At 39.2% G+C, this 11,856-nt stretch overlaps 1 pseudogene; it reads left to right on the top strand.

Annotated features, from left to right (window-relative positions):
- Positions 1–1,935: 1,935 nt before the first annotated feature.
- LOC143649101 (small ribosomal subunit protein eS7 pseudogene) lies at positions 1,936–9,493 on the top strand (annotated as a pseudogene).
- The last annotated feature ends 2,363 nt before the right edge of the window (positions 9,494–11,856 follow it).

Below are 11,856 nucleotides of genomic sequence, written 5' to 3'. Positions count from 1 at the left end.
AAATCCGAGGAGCTGGGGTCTGGCTTGAAAAGGCTTTAAAAATTTTTTTTATTACTCATTAGATCATTAGATAGAACTGCTAGCATTGTTTCAGCATTGCCCTAGGCAAGGGCTGATTTAAACCATGTCTGAAAGAGTAATTAGGTGTGTAGGGCTGATTTAAGCCATGTCTAAGAGACAGAATAACTAGGCATGTGAATGGGATTAGTTTCCTAAAGTGTGTAACTTTCCCAAGGAAAGGGAGATGGGGCCAAGTTCAAGTGGTAGCCCTCCTTAATGGAATTCAGAAGCACAGAAGCAACCTAAGCCCACCTACTATCTCAGTCTTTGTCTCAACCACACCAATGGCAGTAGAGGCTGCTAAATTAAAGACATCACGTCAATTTACATGGGTAGAAAGCTGTGGGCAAACTAGCATCGTGCTGGGCAGTGGTAGGAAAAGCACAGGGTCTAGAGGCTTCATAGGAAAGTTTGATGACTGCTAGGTCTCACACTCAGGGAAACTTGATACTGGTTACTCTCTCCTGAGACATGAGACTGTCTGACCTGGGAAAATCTGATTAGGTTCAAAAATATCTGAGGAGACCCTCCTCAAAAAGGTTATATGTAGGCAGGGCAAGAAACAAAAATAAAGCTGAAAAATTCTGATCAGTTAAACAGAACCTATGCTAGAGGTCTAGAATAAGTTGAACTGAGTGCCAAAGAACAAATAGAGAGCAAAGCCATCCAACAAGAAAATCCTAGTGAAAATGAGCTCCAGAATAAAGTAATTAAGGAAATTAAATGCCTACATGCCATCAAAAAGTAACTAGTCATACTAGGAAAATCAAAGATAGGTTCCAAAGGAACAAACCAAGATTTCAAATGATATACATGAGTTGAAACTAACTCAGGATATTTGAGCAGACATAAAAATCTCAACAAAAATCAACTAATTGAGGGAAGATATGGCACAAGAGATGAAGGCTGTAAAGAAGACATTGGGCAAACGAAGAACTCAAAAGTTTGAAAAAACAAATTGCAGGACTTACGGAAATGAAAGGCACAATAGAAGGGATGAAAAAAAAAACAACAACAGAGACCTACAATAATACATTTGAAGAGGCAGAAGAAAGGATTAGCGAACTTGAGGACAGGACATCTGAAATCCGGCACATGAGAGTAAAGATAGGGAAAAGAATGGAAAAATATGAGCAAGATCCCAGGGAATTGAATGACAACATGAAGTGCACAAATATATGTGTTATGGGTGTCCCAGAAGGAGAATAGAAGGGAGGAATGAAGCAGAAAGATTATTGGAGGAAATAATTACTGAAAATTTGTCATCTCTTATGAAAGACATAAAATTACAGCTCCAAGAAGTACAGTATACCCCAAACAGAATAGATCCAAATAGACCTACTCCAAAAAACTTACTAGTCAGATTATCAAATGTCAGAGACAGAGAATTTGAAAACAACAAAAGAAATGCAATCCATCCCATCCAAGGGAAGCTCAGTAAGACTGTGTGAATTTCTCAGCAGAAACCATGGAGGCGAGAAGGCAATTGTATGATATATATGATTCTGAAAGAGAAAAACTGCCAACCAAGAATTCTATACCCATCAAAATTGTCCTTCAAATATGAGTGGAAGATGAAAATATTTTCAGACCATCATCTCTACAAGAAATACTAAAGGGAGCACTGCAGGAAGAAAGGAAAAGACAGGAGAGAGAGGTCTGAAGAAGAGTGTAGAAATGAAGATTATCATTTCTACAGGTAAAGGTAAAAAGTTTTTTCTTTTTTTTTTTTTTAAGATATGATATATAAAATCCAAAAGGCAAAATGGTAGAAGAAAGTACTGCCTTTACAGTAATGACATTAGGTTGCAGAGATTTAATGAGTTCTGAAGATTCTGGCTTCTTCCTAGGCCGCTGCTCAGCAAAAGAAAGGCCATGTTTGGTTTGAGTGCAAATGTTGTGAAGCCCACTGGTGAAAAGCCAGATGAATTCAAGTCTGACATCTCTCAGGCTCTTCTTGAGCTAGAAATTAACTCAGACCTAAAGGCTCAGCTAAGGGAGCCGAATATAACTTCAGCCAAGGAAATCGAAGTTAGTGTGGTCAGAAAGCTATTATAATCTTTGTTCCTCTTATGCAACTGAAGTATTTCCAGAAAATCTAAGTCTGGCTATGTTCTAGTTTGCTAGCTGCCAGAATGCAACACACCAGTGATGGATTGGCTTTTAATAAAAGGGGATTTATTTTGTTGGTTCTTCAGAGGAAAGGCAGCTAACTTTCCACTGAGGTTCTTTCTTATGTGGAAGGCACAGGATGGTCTCTGCTGGTCTTCTCTCCAGGCCCCTGGGTTCCAACAACTTTCCCCAGGGTGACTTCTTTCTGCATCTCCAAAGGCCTGGGCTGAGCTGCAAGTGCTGAGATGAGGAATGCTGAGCTGCTAGGCTGTGCTACATTGCATTCTCTCCTTTAAGCACCAGCCAATTAAGTCAAATGTCACTCATTGCAACAGACATGCCTCCTAGCCGACTGCAGATGTAATTAGCAACAGATGAGGTTCACGAACCATTGGCTTGTATCCGCAGCAACAGAACTACGTATGCTCACCTGGCCAAGTTGACAACTGAATCTGACTAACACATGTCCACCCCTTGTCAACTTGGCAACTTCAAGCATCACCTTAAACAGATGCAAAAAATTCTGTTCTTGGCTGTGGACCTGTGAATCTCAAAACAAGTTATCTGGTGCCAAGATGCAAAGGAGGATATTCACAGGATATAGATTGTCATTTCTATAGGGAGAAATTGGAAGAAACACAGATGTAAAACCTGCAGGGCAAGTGCCGTGGGATCTCAAAGTCTGGAAGTCATTTATCCTTCGGCTTTAGAAAGTGGCAGTCCCACCCCTTCCAAGGGCCTATGCAGTGGCCCGCCTCTTTCCAAATCAACCTCAGGGAACATCGAAGAGACCACCTCTGGGCCCCACTCTCTCCAGGCATCAGGACCACCCCTGGGCTCTCTGCCATTTCTGGGGCACACGCTCAGCCCCTCCACATGGTGGCAGCCAGGCTCTCCCAGTCCCCCAAGGAGCGTGCTACGCCTTTTCCAAGGCCCAAGGCTGCACAACTCTTCCACTGCAATGAGAGGGGAGACTCATCCTCGCCCTTCAGGGTAAACTCACCCTCTCCATGTATATGGGTGGGTCCACTCTCCTGGCCGAGGTTTCTTGGCTTCAGACCCGAGCTTCCACGGTTCTTACTCTGCAAACTCCAATTTTTCCCTTTTGTGTCCTCCTTTGCAAACATTGGCACTTGTTCCATTTACACCAACAGTCTCTTCAAGCCCTCCAGGACTTCTCCATCATTCTCTTCACGGTTCCTCCAAAATCTTCCCTTTAGCCACCCAAAAACTGTTCCAACATATCTGGTATTTGCAAACCGCAGCAGCACCCTGCTCTCCGGTACCAAATCTGTTCTAGTTTGCTAGCTGCCAGAATGCAACACACCAGAGATGGATTGGCTTTTAATAAAAGGGGGTTTATTTTGTTGGTTCTTCAGAGGAAAGACAGCTAGCTTTCCACTGAGATTCTTTCTTACCTGGAAGGCACAGGATGGTCTCTGCTGGTGGCTAGTATATGAATTGGAGAAAAAATTTAGTGGGAAGCATTTTGCTTATTGCTCAGAGGAGAATTCTGCCTAAGGCAGCTTGTAAAACCCACATAAAAAATAAGCAGAAGCATCCAAGAACTGTACCCTGACAGCTGTGCACAGTGCAGTCCTTGAAGACTTGGTATTCTCAAATGAAATTCTAGGCAAGAGAATCCATGTAAAACAAAGACAGCCAGATAATAAAGATTCATTTGGACAGCACACAGCAGAACAATGTGGAACACAAGGTTGAAACTTTTTTTCTGGTGTGTATAAGAAGCTCACTGGCAAGGATGTTATTTTTGAAATTCCAGAGTTTCAACTGTAAGCCAAAATGACTAAAGTATCATTCTCAAAAAAAATGCTGGGCGGGACACAGTGGCTCAGCAGGCAGAGTTCTCGCCTGTCATGCCAGATACCTGGGTTTGATTCTCAGTGCCTGCCCATGCAAAAAAAAAAAGTTAATGGATTAAACTCCCCAACCAAACATAGACTGGCAGAATGGATTTAAAAACAGGACCTATCTATATGCTGTCCAAAAGAGATTCATTTAGACCCAAGGACAGAAACATTGAAAGTGAAAGGTTGGGAAAAAATATTCATGCAAACAACAACCAGAAAAGAGCAGAGATAGCTATACTAATGTCTGACAAGTTAGACTTCAAATGTAAAACAATTAAAAGAGAAAAAGAGGGACACTTTGTATTAATAAAAGGAAAAATTTAACAAGAGATAACAATCATAAAAAGATTGAAATTATATGAAACACTTTCTCAGGTCATAATGGAATGAAGTTAGAAATCAGTAACAGGCAGAGGGCCAGAAAATTCACAATATATGGAGGCTAAACAACACACTCTTAAACAACCAGTGGGTCAAGCAAGAAATTGCAAGAGAAATCCATAAATATCTCAAGGCAAATGAAAATGAAAACACAGCATATCAAAATTTACAGAATGCAGCAAAGGCAGTGCTGAGGGGAAAATTTTTTTTTAACTTTTTATTGTATGATATAGCATATATACAAAGCAAAGAAAGGAAAAATCAATAGTTTTCAAAGCACTCTTCAACAAGTAGTTACAGAGTTTATCATGAACTATTCATATCATCATCTCAGATTTTTCCTTCTAGCTGCTCCAGAACAGTGGAGACCATTAGGAATATATATATATATTTTTTCATCATCCCCTTTTTTTTCTTTTTTGAGAAAAAATAACACATACAAAACAGGAGTAAATTTCAAAGCACAGCACAACAATTAGTTGTAGGACAGATTTCAGAGTTTGGTATGGGTTACAGTTCCACAATTTTAGGTTTTTACTTCTAGCTGCTCTAAGATACTGGAGACTATTAAGAAATATCAATATAATGATTTAGCAATCATACTCATTTGTTAAATCTTACTTTCTCTGTATAACTCCACCATCACCTTTGGTCTTTCTCCTACACTTTAGGAGTATTTAGGCTATGCCCATTCTAACTTTTTCATTTTGAAAAGGCTGGCAGTAATAAGGGATAGGGACTCGAGCAGGATCAGAGAGAAGATGGCGGCTTAGCAATGTGTGCGTTTTAGTTCATCCTCCAGAACAACTACTAAATAACTAGAAACAGTACAGAACAGCTCTGGGAGCCACGATAGTGACCAGACACACAGCGTATCCCAGTCTGGACGAGCTGCGAGTCTCCAGAACCGTGAGTTCCCCAAGCTGCGGCGGCCGGCGGCCGGCACCCCTCCCCTACAGGCGGCTTCCCAGAGGGAAAGGAAAGAGACTCTAACAGTAGCAGGGACTGAGTCCAACCAAACACCAATTGTGGCATTAATAAACAAATTCTGACTACTAAAAATAGGCCCCCAGCTCAGGCAAAACTGGTCAAGGCGGAGGTCGCTTGTTGGGCTAGCCGAAAAAGAGGAAAGGGGACGAAACAGAGGTTTTTGTGGCTGTTTCTACGGAGGCTTGGCTGCCTCTGGATTCAGCGGTGGGACTACTCGGGCTGCAACTACTCCAGGCATAGGCAGAAACAGACTGCTTTCAGGGCTCTCTCCTGCCTGTACCTTCCCCAGGGGAGGGGTGAAGCCCAACGTAGGTGGAATCCCTCTCCCAAGGAATTCAGACCCCAGGGCTTGGCAATTTGAAGTCACTAAAACAAGCCTACAACCTCTCCTCATTCTCCACCATGCTCCCAGCAGGGAGAGCATTCCAAAGTTAAAGGAGCCACAACATCTTTTGCTGGTGGGACCCGCAGGCAGATAAGTGCCACATACTGGGCAGGATAAGAAAAACAGAGCCCAGAGCCTTCACAGGAAAGTCTTTCAACCTGCTGGGCCTCACACTCAGGGAAAACTGATGCAGGTGACTCCTTCCCCCTGATAGGAGGCCAGTTTAGTCCAGGAAAACCCGGCTGGAGTCTGTAATACCTATGTAGACCCTTCTAAGGGTGGGGAGGGAAAAGGCACCTTACAAGCAGGACAAGAAACAAGAAAACAAGAACTGAAAAATTACCCTCTGTTAAACGAAACTTAAGCTAGAGGCCCAGAAAAAACTGAACTGAAGGTCAAAGAACAGATAGACAACAAACTCATCTAGCAAGAAAACCCTAGGTAAGATAAGTGAAAGCAATCTCCAGAATAAACTAATTAAGGTCATTAAACTAGACGCCAGCAAAAAATAACAAATCACACCAGGAAAACTGAAGATATGGCCCAGTCAAGGGAACAAACCAATAGTTCAAATGAGATACAGGAGCTGAAACAACTAATTCAGGATATATGAACAGAAATGGAAAACCTCATCAAAAACCAAATCAACGAATTGAGGGAGGACATGAAGAAGGCAAGGAATGAACAAAAGAAGAAATGGAAAGTCTGAAAAAACAAATCACAGAACTTATGGGAATGAAAGACACAATAGAAGAAATGAAAAAAAACAATGGAAACCTACAATGGTAGATTTCGAGAGACAGAACATAGGATTTCTGAACTGGAGGACGGAACATCTGAAATCCAAAAAGAAACAGAAACTACAGGGAAAAGAATGGAAAAATATGAGCAGGGACTCAGGGAATTGAATGATAATATGAAGCACACAAATATATGTATTGTGGGTGTCCCGGAAGGAGAAGAGAAGGGAAAAGGAGGAGAAAAACTAATGGAAGAAATTATCACTGAAAATTTCCCAACTCTTATGAAAGACCTAAAATTACACATCCAAGAAGTGCAGCGCACCCCAAAGAGAATAGATCCAAATAGGCGTTCTCCAAGACACTTACTAGTCAGAATGTCAGAGGTCAAAGAGAAAGAGAGGATCTTGAAAGCAGCAAGAGAAAAGCAATCCATCACATACAAGGGAAACCCAATAAGACTATGTGTAGATTTCTCAGCAGAAACCATGGAGGCGAGAAGACAGTGGGATGATATATTTAAATTACTAAAAGAGAAAAACTGCCAACCAAGAATTCTATACCCAGCAAAATTGTCCTTCAAAAATGAGGGAGAAATTAAAACATTTTCAGACAAAAAGTCACTGAGAGAATTTGTGACCAAGAGACCAGCTCTGCAAGAAATACTAAAGGGAGCACTAGAGACAGATACAAAAAGACAAAAGAGAGAGGTGTGGAGAACAGTGTAGAAAGAAGGAAAATTAGATATGACATATAAAATACAAAAGGCAAAATGGTAGAGGAAAGTACTACCGAAACAGTAATAACACTAAATGTTAATGGATTGAACTCCCCAATCAAAAGACATACACTGGCAGAATGGATTAAAAAACAGGATCCTTCTATATGCTGTCTACAGGAAACACATCTTAGACCCAAAGATAAACATAGGTTGAAAGTGAAAGGTTGGACAAAGATATTTCATGCAAATAAAAACGAGAAAAGAGCAGGAGTAGCTATACTAATATCCAACAAATTAGACTTCAAATGTAAAACAGTTAAAAGAGACAAAGAAGGATACTATATACTAATAAAAGGAACAATTCAACAAGAAGACATAACAATCATAAATATTTATGCACCGAACCAGAATGCCCCAAAATATGTGAGGCTAACACTACAAACGCTGAAAAGGGAAATAGACACATCTACCATAATAGTTGGAGACTTCAATTCCCCACTCTCATCAATGGACAGAACATCTAGACAGAGAATCAATAAAGAAACAGAGAATTTGAATATTACAATAAATGAGCTAGACTTAACAGACATTTATAGGACATTACATCCCACAACAGCAGGATACACCTTTTTCTCAAGTGCTCATGGATCATTCTCAAAGATAGACCATATGCTGGGTCACAAAGCAAGTCTCAACAAATTTAAAAAGATTGAAATCATACACAACACTTTCTCGGATCATAAAGGAATGAAGTTGGAAATCAATAATAGGCAGAGTGCCAGAAAATTCACAAATACGTGGAGGCTCAACAACATACTCTTAAACAACCAGTGGGTCAAGGAAGAAATTACAAGAGAAATTAGTAAATATCTCGAGGCGAATGAAAATGAAAACACAACATATCAAAACCTATGGGACACAGCAAAAGCAGTGCTAAGAGGGAAATTTACTGCCATAAATGCCTACATCAAAAAAGAAGAAAAGGCAAAAATACAGGAATTAACTGTCCACTTGAAAGAACTGTAGAAAGAACAGCAAACTAACCCCAAAGCAAGCAAAAGGAAAGAAATAACAAAGATTAGAGCAGAAATAAGTGAAATTGAGAACATGAAAACAATAGAGAAAATCAATAAGACCAGAAGTTGGTTCTATGAGAAAATCAGTAAGATTGATGGGCCCTTAGCAAGATTGACAAAAAGAAGAAGAGAGAGGATGCAAATAAATAAGATCAGAAATGGAAGAGGAGACATAACCACTGACCTCACAGAAATAAAGGAGGTAATAACAGGATACTATGAACAACTTTATGCTAATAAATACAACAATGTAGATGAAATGGACAAGTTCCTAGAAAGGCATGAACAACCTACTTTGACTCAAGAATAAATAGATGACCTCAACAAACCAATCACAAGTAAAGAAATTGAATTAGTCATTCAAAAGCTTCCCAAAAAGAAAAGTCCAGGACCAGATGGCTTCACATGTGAATTCTACCAAACATTCCAGAAAGAATTATTACCAACCCTGCTCAAACTCTTCAAAAAAATTGAAGGGGAGGGAAAGCTACCTAATTTCTTCTATGAAGCCAACATCAAACTCATACCAAAACCAGGCAAAGATATTACAAAAAAAGAAAACTACAGACCAATCTGTCTAATGAATATAGATGCAAAAATCCTCAACAAAATTCTAGCAAATCAAATCCAGCAACACATTAAAAGAATTATACATCATGGCCAAGTAGGATTCCTCCCAGGTATGCAAGGATGGTTCAACATAAGAAAATCAATTAATGTAATACACCATATCAACAAATCAAAGCAGAAAAATCACATGATCATCTCGATTGATGCAGAGAAGGCATTTGACAAGATTCAACATCCTTTCCTGTTGAAAACACTTCAAAGGATAGAAATATAAGGGAACTTCCTTAAAATGATAAAGGGAATATATGAAAAACCCACAGCTAATATCATCCTCAATGGAGAAAAGCTGAAAACTTTCCCCCTAAGATCAGGAACAAGACAAGGATGTCCACTATTACCACTGTTATTCACCATCGTGTTGGAAGTTCTAGCCAGAGCAATTAGACAAGTAAAAGAAATACAAGGCATCAAAATAGGAAAGGAAGAAGTAAAACTATAACTGTTTGCAGATGATATGATACTATATGTCAAAAACCCTGAAAAATCCACAGCAAAACTACTAGAGCTAATAAACGAGTACAGCAAAGTGGCAGGTTACAAGATCAACATTCAAAAATCTGTAGTGTTTCTATACAGATATAGTGTTCTATAATGAACAATCTGAGGGAGAAATCAAGAAACAAATTCCATTTACAATTGCAACTAAAAGAATAAAATACTTAGGAATAAATTTAACTAAAGAGCAAAAGACCTATGCAAAGAAAACTACAAGAAACTGTTAAAAGAAATCACAGGAGACCTAAATAGATGGAAGGGCATACCGTGTTCATGGATTGGAAGACTAAATATAGTTAAGATGTCAAGTCTACCTAAAATGATTTACAGATTCAATGCAATACCAATCAAAATCCCAACAACTTACTTTTCAGAAATAGAAAAACCAATAAGCAAATTCATCTGAAACGGCAGGGTGCCCCAAATTCCTAAAAGTATCTTGAGGGAAAAAAACGAAGCTGGAGGTCTTGCACTGCCTGACTTTAAGGCATATTATGAAGCCACAGTGGTCAAAACAGCATGGTACTGGCATAAAGATAGATATATCGACCAATGGAATCGAATAGAGTGCTCAGATATAGAGCCTCTCATCTATGGACATTTGATCTTTGATAAGGCAGTCAAGCCAACTCATTTGGGACAGAACAGTCTCTTCAATAAATGGTGCCTAGAGAACTTGATATCCATATGCAAAAGAATGAAAGAGGACCTGTATCTCACACCCTATACAAAAGTTAACTCAAAATGGATCAAAGATCTAAACATTAGGTCTAAGACCCTAAAACAGAGGAAAATGTAGGGGGATATCTTATAAATCTTATATTGGAGGCAGTTTTACGGACCTTAAACCTAAAGCAAGAGCACTGAAGAAATAAATAAATAAATGGGAGCTCCTCAAAATTAAACACTTTTGTGCATCAAAGAACTTCATCAAGTAAGTAAAAAGACAGCCTACACAATGGGAGACAATATTCGGAAACGACACATCAGGTAAAGGTCTAGTATCCAGAATTTATAAAGAGATTGTTCAACTCAACAGCAAAAAGACAGCCAACCGAATTACAAAATGGGAAAAAGACTTGAACAGACACTTCTCAGAAGAGGAAATGCAAATGGCCAAAAGGCACATGAAGAGATGCTCAATGTCCCTGGCCATTAGAGAAATGCAAATCAAAACCACAATGAGATATCATCTCATACCCACCAGAATGGCCATTATCAACAAAATAGAAAATGACAAGTGCTGGAGAGGACGTGGAGAAAGAGGCACACTTATTCACTGTTGGTGGGAATGTCAAATGGTGCAACCACTGTGGAAGGCAGTTGGCAGTTCCTCAAAAAGCTGAATATAGAATTGCTATGTAACCCAGCAGTACCATTGCTAGGTAACCTACTCAGAGGACTTAAGGGCAAAGACACAAATGGACATTTGCACACCAATATTTATAGCATCATTATTTACAATTGCAAGGAGATTGAAAGAGCCAAAATATCCATCAACAGACGAGTGGCTAAACAAACTGTGGTATATGCATACAATGGAATATTATGCAGCTTTAAGACAGAATAAACTCATGAAGTATGTAACAACATGGATGGATCTTGAGAACATTATGCTGAGTGAGACTAGCCAAAAACTAAAGGACAAATACTGTATGGTCTCACTGATATGAACTGACATTAGTGAATAAACTTGGAATATGTTGTTGGTAACAGAGACCATCAGGAGATAGAAATAGGGTAAGATACTGGGTAATTGGAGCTGAAGGGATACAGACTGTGCAATAGGACTGGATACAAAAACTCAGAAATAGACAGCACAATACTACCTAACTGTAATGTAATTATGTTAAAACACTGAATGAAGCTGCATGTGAGAATGATAGAGGAAGGAGGGCTGGGGACATAAATGAAATCAGAAAGAAAGATAGATGGTAAAGATCGAGATGGTATAATCTAGGAATGCCTAGAGTGTATAATAATAGTGAAATGTACAGTGTACAAATTTTAAAAATGTTTTTGCATGAGGAAGAACAAAGGAATGTCATTATTGCAGGGTGCTGAAAATAGATGATAATTAATACTTTAAAATGTCACCTTATGTGTGAAACTAAAGCAAAAAATGTTTGTTACAAAATTTATATTTTGACTAGAGCATTTCCTAATATAACTCATGTAGATAGTTTGATTGAATGTCATAAGTACTTGGAATCTCAGGGAGGACATGAGATTTTGTTGGTTTGTCCAGAGTGATGCCCTGATGAATCCCAGAGTGATTTGATCAGTGACTGGAAAAGTATTTGCAAGCCCCCTTTGGGGAATGGTGAGAGTGGGGAGAAATTCAATTTCCCCAAGTTGAATTCTTGATATTGTCACAAGCAGTGTGGACAACCAA

The sequence above is a fragment of the Tamandua tetradactyla genome, chromosome 11 (genome assembly GCF_023851605.1).
Source record: "Tamandua tetradactyla isolate mTamTet1 chromosome 11, mTamTet1.pri, whole genome shotgun sequence".
NCBI classification, from domain to species: Eukaryota; Metazoa; Chordata; class Mammalia; order Pilosa; family Myrmecophagidae; genus Tamandua; species Tamandua tetradactyla.
This window is presented reverse-complemented; position numbering and strand designations above follow the sequence as displayed.